At 37.9% G+C, this 18,064-nt stretch overlaps 1 protein-coding gene across 2 annotated transcripts in view; it reads right to left on the bottom strand.

Annotated features, from left to right (window-relative positions):
• FAM50B (family with sequence similarity 50 member B) overlaps positions 1 to 17,823 on the bottom strand; it is a 31,307-nt gene extending 13,484 nt beyond the window's left edge. For both annotated transcript variants that reach the window (XM_060614924.3, XM_060614923.3), the window contains exon 1: positions 17,734 to 17,823. The gene's annotated coding sequence lies outside the window, so the exon portion shown is untranslated. The remainder of the gene's footprint in view (positions 1 to 17,733) is intronic.
• Positions 17,824 to 18,064: the final 241 nt, after the last annotated feature.

An 18,064-nucleotide genomic window follows, 5' to 3' on the forward strand; every position in this document is an offset into this window, starting at 1 on the left:
TTTACATCTTTGGTTAGATTTATTCCTAGGTATTTTATGCTTCTTGGTGCAATTGTGAATGGGATCAGTTTCTTCATTTGTCTTTCTGTTGCTTCATTGTTAGTGTATAAGAATACAACTGATTTCTGTGCATTGATTTTGTATCCTGCAACTTTGCTGAATTCATGTATCAGTTCTAGCAGACTTTTGGTGGAGTCTATCGGATTTTCCATGTATAATATCATGTCATCTGCAAAAAGCGAAAGCTTGACTTCATCTTTGCCAATTTGGATGCCTTTGATTTCCTTTTGTTGTCTGATTGCTGATGCTAGAACTTCCAGCACTATATTAAACAGCAGCGGTGACAGTGGGCATCCCTGTCGTGTTCCTGATCTCAGGGAAAAAGCTCTCAGTTTTTCCCCGTTGAGGATGATGTTAGCTGTGGGCTTTTCATAAATGGCCTTTATGATCTTTAAGTATGTTCCTTCTATCCCGACTTTCTCAAGGGTTTTTATTAAGAAAGGGTGCTGGATTTTGTCAAAGGCCTTTTCTGCATCGATTGACAGGATCATATGGTTCTTCTCTTTTTTTTTGTTAATGTGATGTATCACGTTGATCGATTTGCGAATGTTGAACCAGCCCTGCATCCCAGGAATGAATCCCACTTGATCATGGTGAATAATTCTTTTTATATGCTGTTGAATTCGATTTGCTAGTATCTTATTAAGAATTTTTGCATCCATATTCATCAGGGATATTGGCCTGTAGTTCTCTTTTTTTACTGGGTCTCTGTCTGGTTTAGGAATCAAAGTCATACTGGCTTCATAGAATGAGTCTGGAAGTTTTCCTTCCCTTTCTATTTCTTGGAATAGCTTGAGAAGGATAGGTATTATCTCTGCTTTAAATGTCTGGTAGAACTCCCCTGGGAAGCCATCTGGTCCTGGACTCTTATTTGTTGGGAGATTTTTGATAACCGATTCAATTTCTTCGCTGGTTATGGGTCTGTTCAAGCTTTCTATTTCCTCCTGATTGAGTTTTGGAAGAGTGTGGGTGTTTAGAAATTTGTCCATTTCTTCCAGGTTGTCCAATTTGCTGGCATATAATTTTTCATAGTATTCCCTGATAATTGTTTGTATCTCTGAGGGATTGGTTGTAATCATTCCATTTTCATTCATGATTTTATCTATTTGGGTCATCTCCCTTTTCTTTTTGAGAAGCCTGGCTAGAGGTTTGTCAATTTTGTTTATTTTTTCAAAAAACCAACTCTTGGTTTCGTTGATCTGCTCTACAGTTTTTTTAGATTCTATATTGTTTATTTCTGCTCTGATCTTTATGATTTCTCTTCTTCTGCTGGGTTTAGGCTGCCTTTGCTGTTCTGCTTCTATTTCCTTTAGGTGTGCTGTTAGATTTTGTATTTGGGATTTTTCTTGTTTCTTGAGATAGGCCTGGATTGCAATGTATTTTCCTCTCAGGACTGCCTTCGCTGCATCCCAGAGCGTTTGGATTGTTGTATTTTCATTTTCGTTTGTTTCCATATATGTTTTAATTTCTTCTCTAATTGCCTGGTTGACCCACTCATTCGTTAGTAGGGTGTTCTTTAACCTCCATGCTTTTGGAGGTTTTCCAGACTTTTTCCTGTGGTTGATTTCAAGCTTCATAGCATTGTGGTCTGAAAGTATGCATGGTATAATTTCAATTCTTGTAAACTTATGAAGGGCTGTTTTGTGACCCAGTATATGATCTATCTTGGAGAATGTTCCATGTGCACTCGAGAAGAAAGTATATTCTGTTGCTTTGGGATGCAGAGTTCTAAATATATCTGTCAAGTCCATCTGATCCAATGTATCATTCAGGGCCCTTGTTTCTTTATTGACTGTGTGTCTAGATGATCTATCCATTTCTGTAAGTGGGGTGTTAAAGTCCCCTGCAATGACCACATTCTTATCAATAAGGTTGCTTATGTTTATGAGTAATTGTTTTATATATCTGGGGGCTCGGGTATTTGGCGCATAGACATTTATAATAGTTAGCTCTTCCTGGTGGATAGACCCTGTGATTATTATATAATGCCCTTCTTCATCTCTTGTTACAGCCTTTAATTTAAAGTCTAGTTTGTCTGATATAAGTATGGCTACTCCAGCTTTCTTTTGGCTTCCAGGAGCATGATAAATAGTTCTCCATCCCCTCACTCTCAATCTAAAGGTGTCCTCAGATCTAAAATGAGTCTCTTGTAGACAGCAAATAGATGGGTCTTGTTTTTTTATCCATTCTGATACCCTATGTCTTTTAGTTGGCGCATTTAATCCATTTACATTGAGTGTTATTATAGAAAGATATGGGTTTAGAGTCATTGTGATGTCTGTATGTTTTATGCTTGTAGTGATGTCTCTGGTACTTTGTCTCACAGGATCCCCCTTAGGATCTCTTGTAGGGCTGGTTTCGTGGTGACAAATTCCTTCAGTTTTTGTTTGTTTGGGAAGACCTTTATCTCTCCTTCTATTCTAAATGACAGACTTGCTGGATAAAGGATTCTCGGCTGCATATTTTTTCTGTTTAGCACACTGTAGATATCGTGCCAAGCCTTTCTGGCCTGCCAAGTTTCAAAGGAGAGATCAGTCACAAGTCTTATAGGTCTCCCTTTATATGTGAGGGCACGTTTATCCCTTGCTGCTTTCAGAATTTTCTCTTTATCCTTGTATTTTGCCAGTTTCACTATGATATGTCGTGCAGAAGATCGATTCAAGTTACGTCTGAAGGGAGTTCTCTGTGCCTCTTGGATTTCAATGCCTTTTTCCTTCCCCAGTTCAGGGAAGTTCTCAGCTATAATTTGTTCAAGTACCCCTTCAGCACCCTTCCCTCTCTCTTCCTCCTCTGGGATACCAATTATGCGTATATTATTTTTTTTTAGTGTATCACTTAGTTCTCTAATTTTCCCCTCATACTCCTGGATTTTTTTATCTCTCTTTCTTTCAGCTTCCTCTTTCTCCATAACTTTATCTTCTAGTTCACCTATTCTCTCCTCTGCCTCTTCAAGCCGAGCCATCGTGGATTCCATTTTGTTTTGCAATTCGTTTAAAGCGTTTTTCAACTCCTCGTGACTGTTCCTTAGTCCCTCGATCTTTGTGGCAAGAGATTCTCTGCTGTCCTGTATACTGTTTTCAAGCCCAGCGATTAATTTTATGACTATTATTCTAAATTCACTTTCTGTTATATTATTTAAATCCTTTTTGATCAGTTCATTAGCTGTTGTTATTTCCTGGAGATTCTTCTGAGGGGAATTCTTCCGTTTGGTCATTTTGGAGAGTCCCTGGCGTGGTGAGGACCTGCAGTGCACTTCCCCTGTGCTGTGGTGTATAACTGGAGTTAGTGGGCGGGGCCGCAGTCCAACCCGATGTCTGCCCCCAGCCCACTGCTGGGGCCACAGTCAGACTGGTGTGTGCCTTCTCTTCCCCTCTCCTAGGGGCGGGATTCACTGTGGGGTGGCGTGTCCCGTCTGGGCTACTTGCACACTGCCAGGCTTGTGTTGCTGGGGATCTGGCGTATTAGCTGGGGTGGGTAGGCAAGGTGCACGGGGGCTGGAGGGGCAGGCTTAGCTCGCTTCTCCTTAGGTGATCCACTTCAGGAGGAGCCCTGTGGCAGCGGGAGGGAGTCAGATCCGCTGCCGGAGGTTTGGCTCCGCAGAAGCACAGAGTTGGGTGTTTGCGCGGAGCGAGCAAGTTCTCTGGCAGGAACTGGTTCCCTTTGGGATTTTGGCTGGGGGATGGGCGGGGGAGATGGCGCTGGCGCCTTTGTTCCCCGCCAAGCTGAGCTCTGCCGTCCGGGGGCTCAGCAGCTCTCCCTCCCTTTGTCCTCCAGCCTTCCCGCTTTCCGAGCAGAGCTGTTAACTTATGACCTCCCAGACGCTAAGTCGCGCTTGCTGTCGGAACACAGTCTGTCCGGCCCCTCCGCTTTTGCCAGCCAGACTCGGGGGCTCTGCTTGGCCGGCGAGCCGCCCCTCCGCCCCGGCTCCCTCCCGCCAGTCCGTGGAGCGCGCACCGCCTCGCCGCCCTTCCTACCCTCTTCCGTGGGCCTCTCGTCTGCGCTTGACTCCGGAGACTCCCTTCTGCTAATCCTCTGGTGGTTTTCTGGGTTCTTTAGGCAGGTGTAGGTGGAATCTAAGTGATCGGCAGGACGCGCTGTGAGCCCCGCGTCCTCCTACGCCGCCATCTTCCGGCACTCTCTCCTATCTTGGCTATTATAAATAAGGCTGCAATAAGCACGGCACACATACATCTTTTTAAGTCAATATTTTTGTTTTCTTTGGATAAATACATAGAAGTGGAATTGCTGTATCATATAGTGGTTCTATTTTTAATTTTTGGAGGAAGCTACATACTGTTTTCTACAGTGGCTATACCAATTTACATTACCACCTCCAGTGCGCAGGGCTCCTTTTTCTCCACACCCTTGTCGACAGTTATTTCTTGTCTTTTTGATAATAGCCATTCTAACAGATATGACGTGTTATCTTGGTAGTTTTGATTTGCATTTACCTGACATATAGTAATGTTAAACATCTTTTCATGTACCTGTTGTCCATCTTTATATATTCTTTGGGATAATCTCTATTCACATTCTCTGCCCATTTCTTTTTTTTTTTTCTTCTTTTATTTTTTTTTTATCATTTTATTTTATTTTTTATTTTTTAAAATTTACATCCAAATTAGTTAGCATAGCATGCAACAATGATTTCAGGAGTAGATTCCTTAGTGCCCCTTACCCATTTAGCCCATCCCCCTACCCACAACCCCTCCAGTAACCCTCAGTTTGTTCTCCATATTTATGAGTCTCTTCTGTTTGGTCCCCCTCCCTGTTTTTACATTATTTTTGTTTCCCTTCCCTTATATTCATCTGTTTTGTCCCTTAAAGTCCTCATATGAGTGAAGTCATATGATTTTTGTCTTTCTCTGACTAATTTCACTTAGTGTAATACCCTCCAGTTCCATCCACGTAGCTGCAAATAGCAAGATTTCATTCTTTTTGATTGCCGAGTAATACTCCATTGTATATATATATATACCACATCTTCTTTATCCATTCATCCATTGATGGACATTTGGGCTCTTTCCATACTTTGGCTCTTGTTGATAGTGCTGCTATAAACATGGGGGTGCATGTGTCCCTTCGAAACAACACACCTGTATCCTTTGGATAAATGCCTACTAGTGCAATTGCTGGGTCGTAGGATAGTTCTATTTTTAGTTTTTGAGGAACCTCCATACTGTTTTCCAGAGTGGCTGCACCAGCTTGCATTGCCACCAACAATGCAAAAAAGATCCTCTTTCTCTGCATCCTCGCCAACATCTGTTGTTGCCTGAGTGGTTGTTAGCCATTCTGACAGGTGTGAGGTGGTATCTCATTGTGGTTTTGATTTGTATTTCCCTGATGATGAGTGATGTTGAGCATTAGTTCATGTGTTGGTTGGGCATCTGGATGTCGTCTTTGGAGAAGTGTCTATTCATGTCTTTTGCCCATTTCTTCACTGGATTATTTGTTTTTGGGTGTTGAGTTTGATAAGTTCTTTGTAGATTTTGGATACTAACCCTTTATCCAATATGTTGCTTGCAAATATCTTCTCCCATTCTGTCAGTTGCCTTCTAGTTTTGCTGATTGTTTCCTTCACTGTGCAGAAGCTTTTTATTTTGAGGAGGTCTCAGTAGTTCATTTTTGCTTTTGTTTCCCTTGCCTCTGGAGACGTGTTGAGTAAGAAGTTGCTACAACCAAGATCAAAGAGGTTTTTGCCTGCTTTCTCCTCAAGGATTTTGATGGCTTCCTGTCTTACATTGAGGTCTTTCATCCATTTTGAGTTTATTTTTGTGTATGGTGTAAGAAAGTGGTCCAGGTTCATTTTTCTGCATGTCACTGTCCAGTTTTCCCAGCGCCACTTGCTGACGAGACTGTCTTTATTCCATTGGATATTCTTTCCTGCTTTGTCAAAGATTAGTTGGCCATATGTTTGTGGATCCATTTCTGGGTTCTCTATTCTGTTCCGTTGATCTGAGTGTCTGTTCTTGTGTCAGTACCATACTGTCTTGATGATTACAGCTTTGTAGTATAGCTTGAAGTCTGGGATTGTGATGCCTCCTGCTTTGGTTTTCTTTTTCAAGATTGCTTTGGCTATTTGGGGTCTTTTCTGGTTCCATACAAATTTTAGGATTATTTGTTTTAGCTCTGTGAAGAATGCTGGTGTTATTTTGATAGGGATTGCATTGAATATGTAGATTCCTTTGGGTAGTATCGACATTTTAACAATATTTGTTCTTCCTATCCAGGAGCATGGAATCTTTTTCCATTTTTTTGTGTCTTCTTCAATTTCTTCTATAAGCTTTCTATAGTTTTCAGCATATAGATTTTTCACCTCTTTGGTTAGATTTATTCCTAGGTACTTAATGGTTTTTTGTGCAATTGTAAATGGGATCGATTCCTTGACTTCTCTTTCTGTGGCTTCATTGAGTTCGTGTATAGGAATGCAACTGATTCCTGTGCATTGATTTTATATCCTGCAACTTTGCTGAATTCATTAATCAATTCTAGCATTTTTTGGTGGAATCTTTTGGGTTTTCCATATAGAGTGTCATGTCATCTTCAAAGAGGGAAAGTTTGACCTCCTCTGGGCCGATTTGGATGCCTTTTATTTCTTTGTGTTGTCTGATTGCAGAGGCTAAGACTTCCAATACTATGTTGAATAACAGTCCTCTGCCCATTTCTTAATTGGTTTCTTTGTTTGCTATTGAATTATAGGAATTCTTTATATATTTTGGATATTAACCCCTTATCAGACATATGATTTGCAAATATTGTTTCCCCTTCATTAGGTTGCCTTTTCATCTTGCTGATGGTTTTCTTTGCTGTGTAGAAGGTTTTTAGTTTGATGTAGCCCCACTTATTTATTTATTATTTATTTATTTATTTATTTATTTTTAATTTATTTTTTTAATTTTTTTTTACCAAATCCAAAATATTCTCACAAGACAAGTGTCAAGCTTACCACCTATGTTTTGTACTAGGGGTTTTATGGTATCAGATCTTACATTCAAATCTTTAATCCCTTTTTAGTTAATTTTTGTGTATGGTGTAAGATATTGGTCCAATTTCATTCTTTTACATGTGGCCATCCAGTTTTCCCAGCACCATTTATTGAAGAGACTGTTCTTCCCCTATCCTATATTCCTGGCTCTTTTGTTGTAAATTAACTGGCCATATATGCATGAGCTTATTTCTGGGTTCCCTACTCGGTTCCATTGGTCTATGTGTCTCTGTTTTTTTATTTTTGTTTTGTTTTGTTTTGTTTGTTTGTTTTGCCAATACAGCTTTGAAATATAGTTTGAAATCAGGGAGTGATGCTTCCAGCTTTGTTCTTCTTTTTCAGGCTTGCTTTGGCTATTTTGGGTCTTCCACAGTTCCACTCAAATTTTAGGATTGTTTTATTTTTGTGAGAAATGCTATTGGAAGTTTGATAGGATTGCATTGAATTTGTTTGTCCCCAAATTTGCTTTGGGAAGCATGGATATTTTAACAATATTAATTCTTCCAATTATGAGCACAGTATATCTTTTCATTTGTGTCTTCTTCAATTTCTTTTATCAGTGTCTTATAGTTTTCAGTATACAGACCTTTCACTTCCTTGGTGAAATTTATTTCTAAGTATTTTATTTTTTTGACAGAATTATAAATGGAATTGTTTTCTTAGTATCTTTTTTTGCTAGTTTGTTATTTATGTATGGAAACACAACAGATTTTTTTTTATTTTGATTGTGTATCCTGAAACTCTACTGAATTTGTTTATTCTAATATTTTTAGTGGATTCTTTAGGATTTTCTACATATAATATTATGTCATCTGCAAATAGTGACAGTTTTACTTCTTTCTTTTTGATTTGTGTGTCCTTTATTTCTTTTTCTTGCCTAATTGCTCCCATTTTTTAATTGAGTTGTTCTCTTACTATTGAGTATTAAGTTTTGTTGGGTTCTGGATACAAATTTTTTATCACATATGTGATTTGTAGTGGTTTCTACAAGTGTAGATTCTCTTTTCATTTTTAAGTGACTTTTGCAGAGCATAAGTTTTTTATTTTGATGAAGTCAAAATTGTCAGTTGTTCATTTATGAATCACGCTTTTGATGTCTTATTTAGGAGTTCTTTGCCTAATCTAAGGTCACAAAGATTTTATCCTAAGCTTTTTCCCAAAATTTCATAGTTTAACATTTTCCATTCAGATCTATGGTCTATTTTTTATTTTAAATTTTTTACAGGAAACCCACTTTAATAATTTTTTTACCTGGTTGTGAAACCCATTTTATATATTTTTTTCTTCCAAGTTTTTATTTAAATTCCTGTTAGTTAACATATAGTGTAATATTAGTTTCAGGTGTACAATTTAGTGATTCAGCACTTACATACAACACCTGGTGCTCATCACAGCAAGTTCACTCTTTAATCCCAGTCACCTATTGTACCCTTCCCCCACCTCCTCCCCTCTGGTAACATAAGTTTATTCTCTATAGTTAAGAGTCTCGGGGCGCCTGGGTGGCGCAGTCGGTTAAGCGTCCGACTTCAGCCAGGTCACGATCTCACGGTCCGTGAGTTCGAGCCCCGCGTCGGGCTCTGGGCTGATGGCTCGGAGCCTGGAGCCTGTTTCCGATTCTGTGTCTCCCTCTCTCTCTGTCCCTCCCCCGTTCATGCTCTGTCTCTCTCTGTCCCAAAAATAAAAAAATAAACGTTGAAAAAAAAAAAAAAAGAGTCTGTTTTTTGGTTTTATAGCAGCATTATCAACAATAGCCAAATTATGGAAAGGACCCATATAGTCTAGTTTTTAGTTAATTTTTTTGTTTACGATACAATGTTTAGGTCAAAGTTAATTTGTATGCATATTGGCATCTAATTGTTCCAACACAATTTGTTAAAAGACTATTCTTTTTAATATTTTTTGTACCTTTGTCAAAAATCAATTAACTATATTGTGTGGGTATATTTATGGACTTTGTTCTGTTCCATTGAACTATGTATCTATTCCTTTGTTAATATCACACTATTTTAGAATACTGCAACTTTATGGCAAGTCTTAAAATTGCTTAATCCTTTTTCAAGAAATTTCTGGTATTCTAGTCCTTTTGCCTTTTCATATAAGTTGTAGAATCACCTAGTCTATATAAACAGTCCTTCTTGTATTTTTATTGGAATTGCATTAAATTTATAGATCAATTTGGGGGAGATTTGTCCATCTTAACTGTATTGTTGAGATGAACGTTGTATGGCTACATACACTGTGTGGCTCTCTATTTATTTAGGTCTCCTTTCATTTCTTTCATTGGCACTTTGTAATTTTTAGCACATAGATTCTGCATGTTAGCTTTATACTCAACTACTTATCTTTTTTTTAGAGCTATTATAAATGGCATTTTAAAAAACTGATTTCGGGGGTGCCTGGATGGCTCAGTCAGTTACGTTTCCTACGTTGGCTCAAGTCATGATCTCATGGTTCGTGAGTTTGAGCCCCATGCCAGGCTCTGTGCTGACGGTTTCAGATTCTGTGTCTCCCTCTCTCTGTTCCTCCCCTGCTTGCACTCTGCTCTCTCTCTCAAAAATAAATAAACATTAAAAAAATAAACTGATTTCAAATTACTCATTGCCAATATATATAAATAAAATTGATTTTTTTCTGTTGACCTTGTATCTTTCCATCTTGCTAAACTCATGTGCTAATTCTACAAGTTTTTTATAGATTCCTTGGGATTTCCATATAGACATCATGTTTCCTGAAACAACAGCTATGGTCTGAGAACAGAGACAATTTAATTTCTTCCTTTTAAATCTGTATGTCATTTCTTTCTTTCTTTCTTTCTTTCTTTCTTTCTTTCTTTCTTTCTTTCCCTTGTTGCATTGACTAGAATTTCCTGTATGATGCTGATTGTGCAGAATTGGGTGTTTTTCTTTAAACATTGGGCAAGATTTGTTAATATAACCATCTTGGCCTAGATTTTTCTTTTTTGGCAAGATTTAAACTACAATCTATTTAACAGATATAGATAGAACTATTCAGGATGCCTATTTTTTTCTTAGGTGAGTCTTGATACTTTGTGGCCTTTGAGGACTTGGTCCATTTCATCTAAGCAGTCAAAGTTATGTACATAGTTTTGTATTATTCATTATCTTTTTGCTGGCTATAGAATTTATAGTGATTTACTTTTTTTAATTCTTTATATTGTATCTTCTCTGTTTTTTCTTTATGTCTGTCTAGAAGTTTACTGAATTTTATTGATCTATTTGAGAAACATTTTTTTTCTTTTATTTTCTCTTGTTACTCTTTTTAGTTTCACTAATTTCTGCTCTTATCTTTATTTTTTCCTTCCCTCTATTTGCTGACCTGCCCTTTTTCCTAAGGTAGAAGCTTAGATTACTTATTCAAAATCTTTCTTCTTTTTTGATTTAAGTATTTAAACCTATAAATTTCTCTTGAAGCACTGTGTTAACTGGATTCCTCAAATATTGATATGTTGTGTTTTCATTTTCATTCAATTCAAAATATTTTCTAGGGGCACCCAGGTGGCTCAGTTGGTTAGGCATCCGACTCTGGATTTCGGCTCAGGTCATGATCTCACAGTCATGAGTTGGAGCCCTGTGTTGGGCTCCATGCTAAACATGGGACCTGCTTAGGATTCCTCTCTCCCTCTCCTTCTGCCGCTCTCCTACTCACTTATACATGCATGTGTGCATGTGCACTCTCTAAAAAAAAAACAAAAAACCCCCAAGAACTATTTTCTAATTTCTTTTGAGAGTCTTTGTGACTCATGTATTATTTATTTAGAAGTGTGTGTGTTTTCATTTACAAAGATTTGGAGATACTCTAGTCATCATTTTGTTATTGATCTCTAGTTTAATTCTGTTGTGATCAGAAAACATACTTTGCATGATTTTTATTCTCTTACATTTATGAGGATTTTCTCATAACCCAGAATATGGTCTATGTTAGTGAATGTCCCATGTACACTTGAAATGAATGTGTGTTCTTCTGTTGTTCCTTGGAGGTGTTCTAAAAATGTCAGTAGATCAGTTGGTTCAGTTCTATATCTTGCTGACTTTCTATTCTATACACTTGTTTTATCAACTCCTGAAAGAGAAGTATTGAAGGCTCCAATTATAATTGTGTTTTTCTACTTTTCCCTTCTGTTTTACCTATTTTTAAATAATGTATTTTAAAGTCCTGTTTTTAGGTACATATACACTTAGGATTGTTATGTCTTATTGGTAGAATGACCCATTTATCAAATGTCCCTCTTTGTCCCAGTAATTTTCCTTTCTTTAAAGTCTACTTGTCTTATTATAGTAATTCTGGATTTATTCTGATTAGTGTTTTCATGTAATTTCTTTTTCCATCTTTTTCTTTTAACTTATGTCAGTACATTTAAAGTGATTTTCTCATGGACAGCATATAGTTGATTCTTTTTCTTTAACCACTCTGGCGTTCCTTGTCTTTTTGGAGCCATTTGTATTTATTACTGAAGCGTTAAGATTTAGGTCTATCATTTTGTTATTTTTCTCTTGTTTCCACCTGTTTTCATTCCTCTGTTTTCCCTTTACTCCTTCTTTTAAATTATTTGATTACTTTTTAGTATTCAATTTCAGTTTATCTATTGAAGCTTTAACATATCTTTTTTTGAGGATTTTATTATATCTTTTTATAGATTTTTAGTCATTATGCTGGGGGTTATGACATATATCCTTTATTTTTCAGTTTATTCGAATTAATACTTTGTTACTTTAAGAGGAATACAAAAACTTCATCACTCTGTATGTCCTTTTACTCTTCCCTGTAGTTATTGTGTACATTTCATCTACATGAGTTGAAAACCCATTAGATAATGTTACAATTATTGCCTTCAACCATCACCCATAGTTTAAAGAATTCAGGAAAAGAACTCAATAGATTATATTTACCCAAATATTTTCCATTTCCATTTCTCTTCCTTCATTCCTAAAGTTAAAATTTTCCTTCTGGTGTCATTTCCCTTTTATGTAAAGAACTTTCTTCATTCTTGGTTATAAGTGACCAATTTGTCACCTAGATTTTAAGAAAAAATCAGTGTGTAACTTTTCTGTAATGTGAATCTGTGGTGGAGACAGGATTTTTGCCTTTAGTATGTTGAAGGTGATTTTAGGGACTGCAGGTAACAGATGAGAGAGCTTCCCACAGGATGCTTCCTGCTGTCGTTGACTTCAATGCACACTTTCTTTCAGTAGACACAGACTCTTTGGCACATGTTGAGACACTTGCAACACAACCAGCTGTCAGTGATGTCAATGGTCAGCCTGCCTTGGTGCTTCTCCACACATTTCAGGAAATGTACAGGTAGCCATTATGATACAAGGAAAGCCCATTCTCAGACAACTGTTCATAAGATGTGGTGGTTTATGAGTTTACTAACATATAGCCATGCTTATTTTGTAACCAAAATTTACTAGCTGGAGTCTTTGCTGAGCCACTGCAATTGTCTAAAATCATTCCAGGGGTTAGGACTGGGTCTTGTTGTTTAATTGATGATGCAGTTTGTCCTGTCTACCTGGCAGGACTTCCTGTAAATGTTGTAAAGGATGCAGAAATCCCAGTGATAGATGAAATGTAAGAAGTAAAAACTTCTGTATGTCCTGACTTTCAGAGATTTCTATCGGACTACCATCCACAGGGACCGTATCCAAGAGTTTATTGTAAGTGAATGTTGCCAGAGGGTCTTCAAGAAACTGAGTGTTTTGCAATGATGTACTAATTATTTGTTCAAGGGTGGCCAAGACCAATGGTCAGGGATCTAATGGGCAGGACCAGACTGACTGGATAAGGATGTATGGCTTAAAATTATTGCCAGGTTATGTGGTTCCTTGCTACTGCTGTAAGTTTTCACTTTTCCTGCAGCAGGGCCTGGCATGTTGTATATGCTGAATAAATGTTTCATAAATGGATGAATAAACAAATGTCACATTGTTTGACTGTATTACACTTAAGTACTCTTGTTATTAACAACACTAGGCATTACAGTAAAAATGTTCAGTCCTACAACTTCATTTCCAATTCACTATTTTGAGTGAAGATGTAAAAGATTACTCTTTATAAATCCCTGGAACTCTGAAACTCTGCTGCTGGAAATGTGGCAGCCAAAAATGTGGCATGGCAGAGTGGAAATCATGCTACGAGAGGAGGACTGGATTCTCCCGTCAGCTCTAAAGTTTGTCATGACCTCGGAAGAATTAGGTAACATTTAAGTTTTCAGTTTTTTCATCTAAAAAATTACACACTGATACTGTCTGATCCTTTTGAGTTATAAGGCCTAGGATTCAACCAAAGAACTTTCTCGTAATTCATCTAAGTCAGTGACAAGGCACGGATTAAGAGAGCATAAAGCTTATTTGTTTGTGTAATTCCTCCTTGTGCTTGTTATCTAGAACTCCAGACTCCAGGTTCTGGAGGTAGAGGTGTGGTAGGGTCCACTCCTTAAGGAATGTAAACTAAAAAAACCTCAAGGCAACCTGGCTATATTCCTACGTGATATTCCTCATGACCTTGTAACATGAGACCACTTAATCAGATTGCATGTTTGTGTGTTACCATATATGGGAGACAAAAGAAAGTTGAAAATATATAAAAAACTATGCCACTTGGTGTTCGGGGGTGTTGGGTATGAACCCAACTGAGCCAGTGCTGGCACAAATAAAGTTGCTTCCTAGAAAGAAAAGTCTTGGTATCATGACTCTGTGTGAGAATGCTGCTACAGGGGCAGGGAGATGTCAACTCAGCCAAGGGCCTTACCTCATAGGATCATACCAGGCTTTGGCTGTTCATAGCAGTGCTGACATGTTATCAAAATTAGTCCAAAGGCAACTCCAAAGAACCAGGAAGGGATGAGATCAGGTACAAGAAATTCCTGGTTTGGTAGCAGAGGAGATGGGACAGCCTCTGGCCTTCACAGCCAGAACCTGGAAAATGACTACTTCTCATAGTTTTCAAGGAGCCAATTCTGAATGCTGTAGGTGGTCATTTAGGAGAACGAACATAAAAAAACTAAATCCCTTCCTTCACCCGGAGCTGATTGTGAAATTTCTTCATTCCTAGTTTCTTGGTTGGGAAAGCTCTGTTTTCTTCGCTCATACCTCCCTGGGAAGCCATTCCTCATGCCCTCTCCAACCCACCAGTGCTGCTGTATGCACGACTTTGGGACAGTGGAGTGTAGCTCTTAATGCTGCCCCTCCTCTTGCCTTCCACTCTTTCTAAACATGATAGTCACTATCATCTGCCAGATGCTTCATCAGCATTCAAGGCTGATGACAAGAGGAATGGATTCAGCCATCAAGGTGGCCACATATTACCCAACCCAGATTTCTTTCTGATTCATGCTCATTTAATTATTTATTTTAAAATAAAAATATTTTTATACTACATACATTTTATAAAAACTACACAAAATGGTCCCTAGGTAATCTTATACTTGAGAGATAGCCATTATTTTTTTGTTTTGTTTTGTTTTAACGTTTATTTATTTTTGAAAGAGAGAAACAGAGGGTGAGCAGGGGAAGGGCAGAGAGAGAGGGAAACATAGCACCTGAAGCAGATTCTAGGCTCCAAGCTGTCAGCACAGAGCCCAACACGGGGCTTGAACACACGAGCTGTGAGATCATGACCTGAGCCCAACTGGAGCTTAACCGACTGAGCCACCCAGGTGCCCCTGAGAGATAACCATTATTAATAGTTGCCATTTACTTCTAGACCATAAATGTATATGTAAATATGTACTTTAATATAATGGGATCATTCTGTTTGATGAACTCAACAATGTATTATACTTCTTTCCATGTTAACACTTAAGAGCTTATTGGATCCCTTTTAATGGCACCAATGTATTTCAGTATAGGAATGTATCATAATGTATTTTACCAGTTTTCTATTGCTTGACATTCAAGTTGTTTTCATTTGTTTAACTCTATGATGATTATTCTTATACCTAAATTTCTGTGAAAGAATTCTTATAGTGCCTGGTGCTTAATATGTGTTAGTTATCACAATTATTAGTAATATCTTTTAAAGATTACCCTTGACTTTCTTTGATCTTAAGTTTAGCATCTTTTCTTATGGTCTTTAAATTTCATGATGAAGCCTTTACTTATCTTTCTATTGAGGCAGTTTCCTTTTATTGATTTATAAGAACTCTTTATATATTGGGAGTTTATCTACTGTATAACATCTCCCCCAGGTTGTCTTTGCATTTTAACTTTGTTTATAGTCATTTTTTCCCCTGAATTATAGAAGTTTTTGTATTTTTATGTAGCTAATTCTGACAGTCTTTTCTTTTATGACTTGTGAGTTTAATATATTTTTTAAAATTCAGTCAGTTTTATAGCGTCTTTTTTTTTTGTTTGTTTTTTTTTTGTTTTTTTGTTTTTAAATTTGCTTCTTTCTATATATATAGTTATCCTAGCTGGGATCTATTTCTGAAATCACCATAAGGCAGTCATTTAAATTTCTTCCCAAAAGTTTGTACTAGATTAAAATGAAAACAGGAAAGGAATTTTTCTCAACCTGCTGCATGGACTATAGGTATTTTTGCTAACTAGTAATAATAAAAACAGTACAAACTAATGTTTTTATAGTGAGTTGCAAGTTATAAAGCTTATTTACATACTCTATGAGTTGGGAATTCTTTTATTCCTGGTAAGAGAAAAACCTGACTCAAACTGGCTTACATAAAATATTTGACTCACTTATTTAAAAAAAAAAATGATTCACTTATCTGAAATGATCAAAGGTCATGTAGGCTTTGGATGTGGCTTGGTTCAGAAGTTCAGTAATCTCACCACAGCTCCTTTCTGTTTCATCTTTAGGTTTATCCTCATTAGGGCCACTAGATGATGTCTACAGATTTCTAGGAGTTATGTGCTGTCTCATTCATATTCAGGGCAAGGAGAGATTTTTTTTTTTTTTTTTATTACTTTCTCAGAAGAGTGAGGGAGTTTCTCTCCCAAATCTCATGTCTTGCTTTTTTCCAATCAACATTTCCAGGAAAATGACAAATAATCTCTTGGTATTTGGTCAATCAGAGCCTACCCTAGTGCGGGGCACAGAGGTGGGAGGTGTGAAACATGGGATGTGTTGGGAAATGGTGAATATTCATCCAAACGAAATTGGGATCACATACCCAAGAGGAAGGGAGAATATAAGTTGAGCACTCAAATTAGCAAAAGTGTAGCACACATACCTTGTTCCTGTTTGGTACTTATAGGAACCCTAAGAAGGTAAGTAGTTACTAAAGTTCCTATTTTATAGATGGAGAGACTGAAAACTAGAAGAATTATATAATTTGCCTCGCTCATTCACCTAGTAAGTAGCAAAGCTTAAATCCAGATCTCATAACTCGAGATTCTCTGCTTTTCCCAGGACTCCGAATTACCTCCTTGTCTGCTTAAAACCACTGCTTAGAGGGTGCCTGGGTGGCTCAGTGGGTCAAGCATCCAACTCTTGATTTCAGCTCAAGTCATGATCCCAGGGTCATGGGATCAAGCCCTGCATTGGGCTCCAAGTTCAGCATGGAGCCTACTTAAGATTCTCTCCCTCCCTCTCTCTCTGCCCCTCCCCTGCTCATGCTCTCTCTCTCAAAACAACAACAAACAAAACTGCTGCTTAGTATATGGGACTGAATCAGCTCTACAAGCTCAAGTTTTAAATTTAAAAGGTCAAAAGGAGATATTAGCTATTGGCCATATTGACGTTTCTAATGGGAGCAGAACATGATGTGAGGTTCCACCATGGTGGTTTCAAAAGACCCGGAAGTAAAGATCCTGTTCTAGTTCAGCCTAGGCGTCCCCAAAGAAGAGCATAATACAAAGGCTTATGCATGGGCATGGGTGATTTATTTGGGGATGTGTTCACAGGGAGCAGGAGGGGAGTGTTAGAACGAGGTGGGAGAGTTAGAAGGAAAGCCAGTATAATCCAGGTAGCCATCTCTATAGTGACTATTTGACCCCACAGGAACTTTGGGATGCTCCATGAAATATATCACTGTGGGGTGGGGAGAAAAGGGAAAGCATTTACCCTACGGCACACATCCCCAGTGGTTGATGGTTGACCATAAGATGTTAATAACCCTGCATTTCTTAGTTGTACATAAGTGAGTGCCCAGTAGTTTGGCTGGGCACCCCAGTTTGCCACTGCATCAGAGAAGCCAGGGACAGGAAGAGAAAAGATGCACTCAAAAGGTGCTTCAGCATAAAGCTGGTTGAATAGAACTGCTCACTGCATCAGCATCAGTGGCTGGAAGGAGGTGGGACCAGAGGATTTTAAGTGAAGCATTTTAAGTAGAGGTCTTCAATACATAATCCATTTTAAGCCAATAATACAAAACTTAAGTTAAAGAAGTGATACACAAACAGGCCCAAATTACTAGTCCCCTAGTTAACATCTGATAAGTTCATGCCTGAATTATTATAACTACCTCCTAAAAAGATTTCCTTAGTTTTCCCCTCACTCAACTACTGCTGCAATCTTCCTAAAATACAAAAAATAGTCTCCATTTTTGTCCTTACTTTACAGAATCATTCACTACCCTCCACTGGTTGCAGAATTATGTACAAAACCTTTGACTGACATTCAATATTCTTCACAATTGGTTTTACCATAATTAAACAGCTGTCCTCCCCATAACTATCCCAGCTGGACTCAAGCTGGTCTAATTTCCTTACCGTTTTATAAATAGGCCGAGATTATTCTTCTCTGTGTCTTTGTTAATATTGTCCCTTCTAACTGACAGGGATGATGTACAAAACATTTACCAACTGCTGTAGCAGTCACTGACCAATCAGAGTGGAGACTGAGCCAATCAGACCTGATGTCAGGTGTAACTGACAATATGGGTTGGCCAGCTGACTCAGCTCTGCCCTCAGCCTCCATTTTTCTTCTACCTATTGAAATCCTATCTTTCCCTCATTTTCCCTGAAGTTATCCTGGACTACACTTAACTTATGTTGGCCTTTCTTTCCTTGGGATTAATTACCACTTTGTGTCTTGAATATT

Source organism: Panthera onca, chromosome B2 (assembly GCF_046562875.1).
Source record: "Panthera onca isolate mPanOnc1 chromosome B2, mPanOnc1 haplotype 2, whole genome shotgun sequence".
Lineage (NCBI taxonomy): Eukaryota > Metazoa > Chordata > Mammalia > Carnivora > Felidae > Panthera > Panthera onca.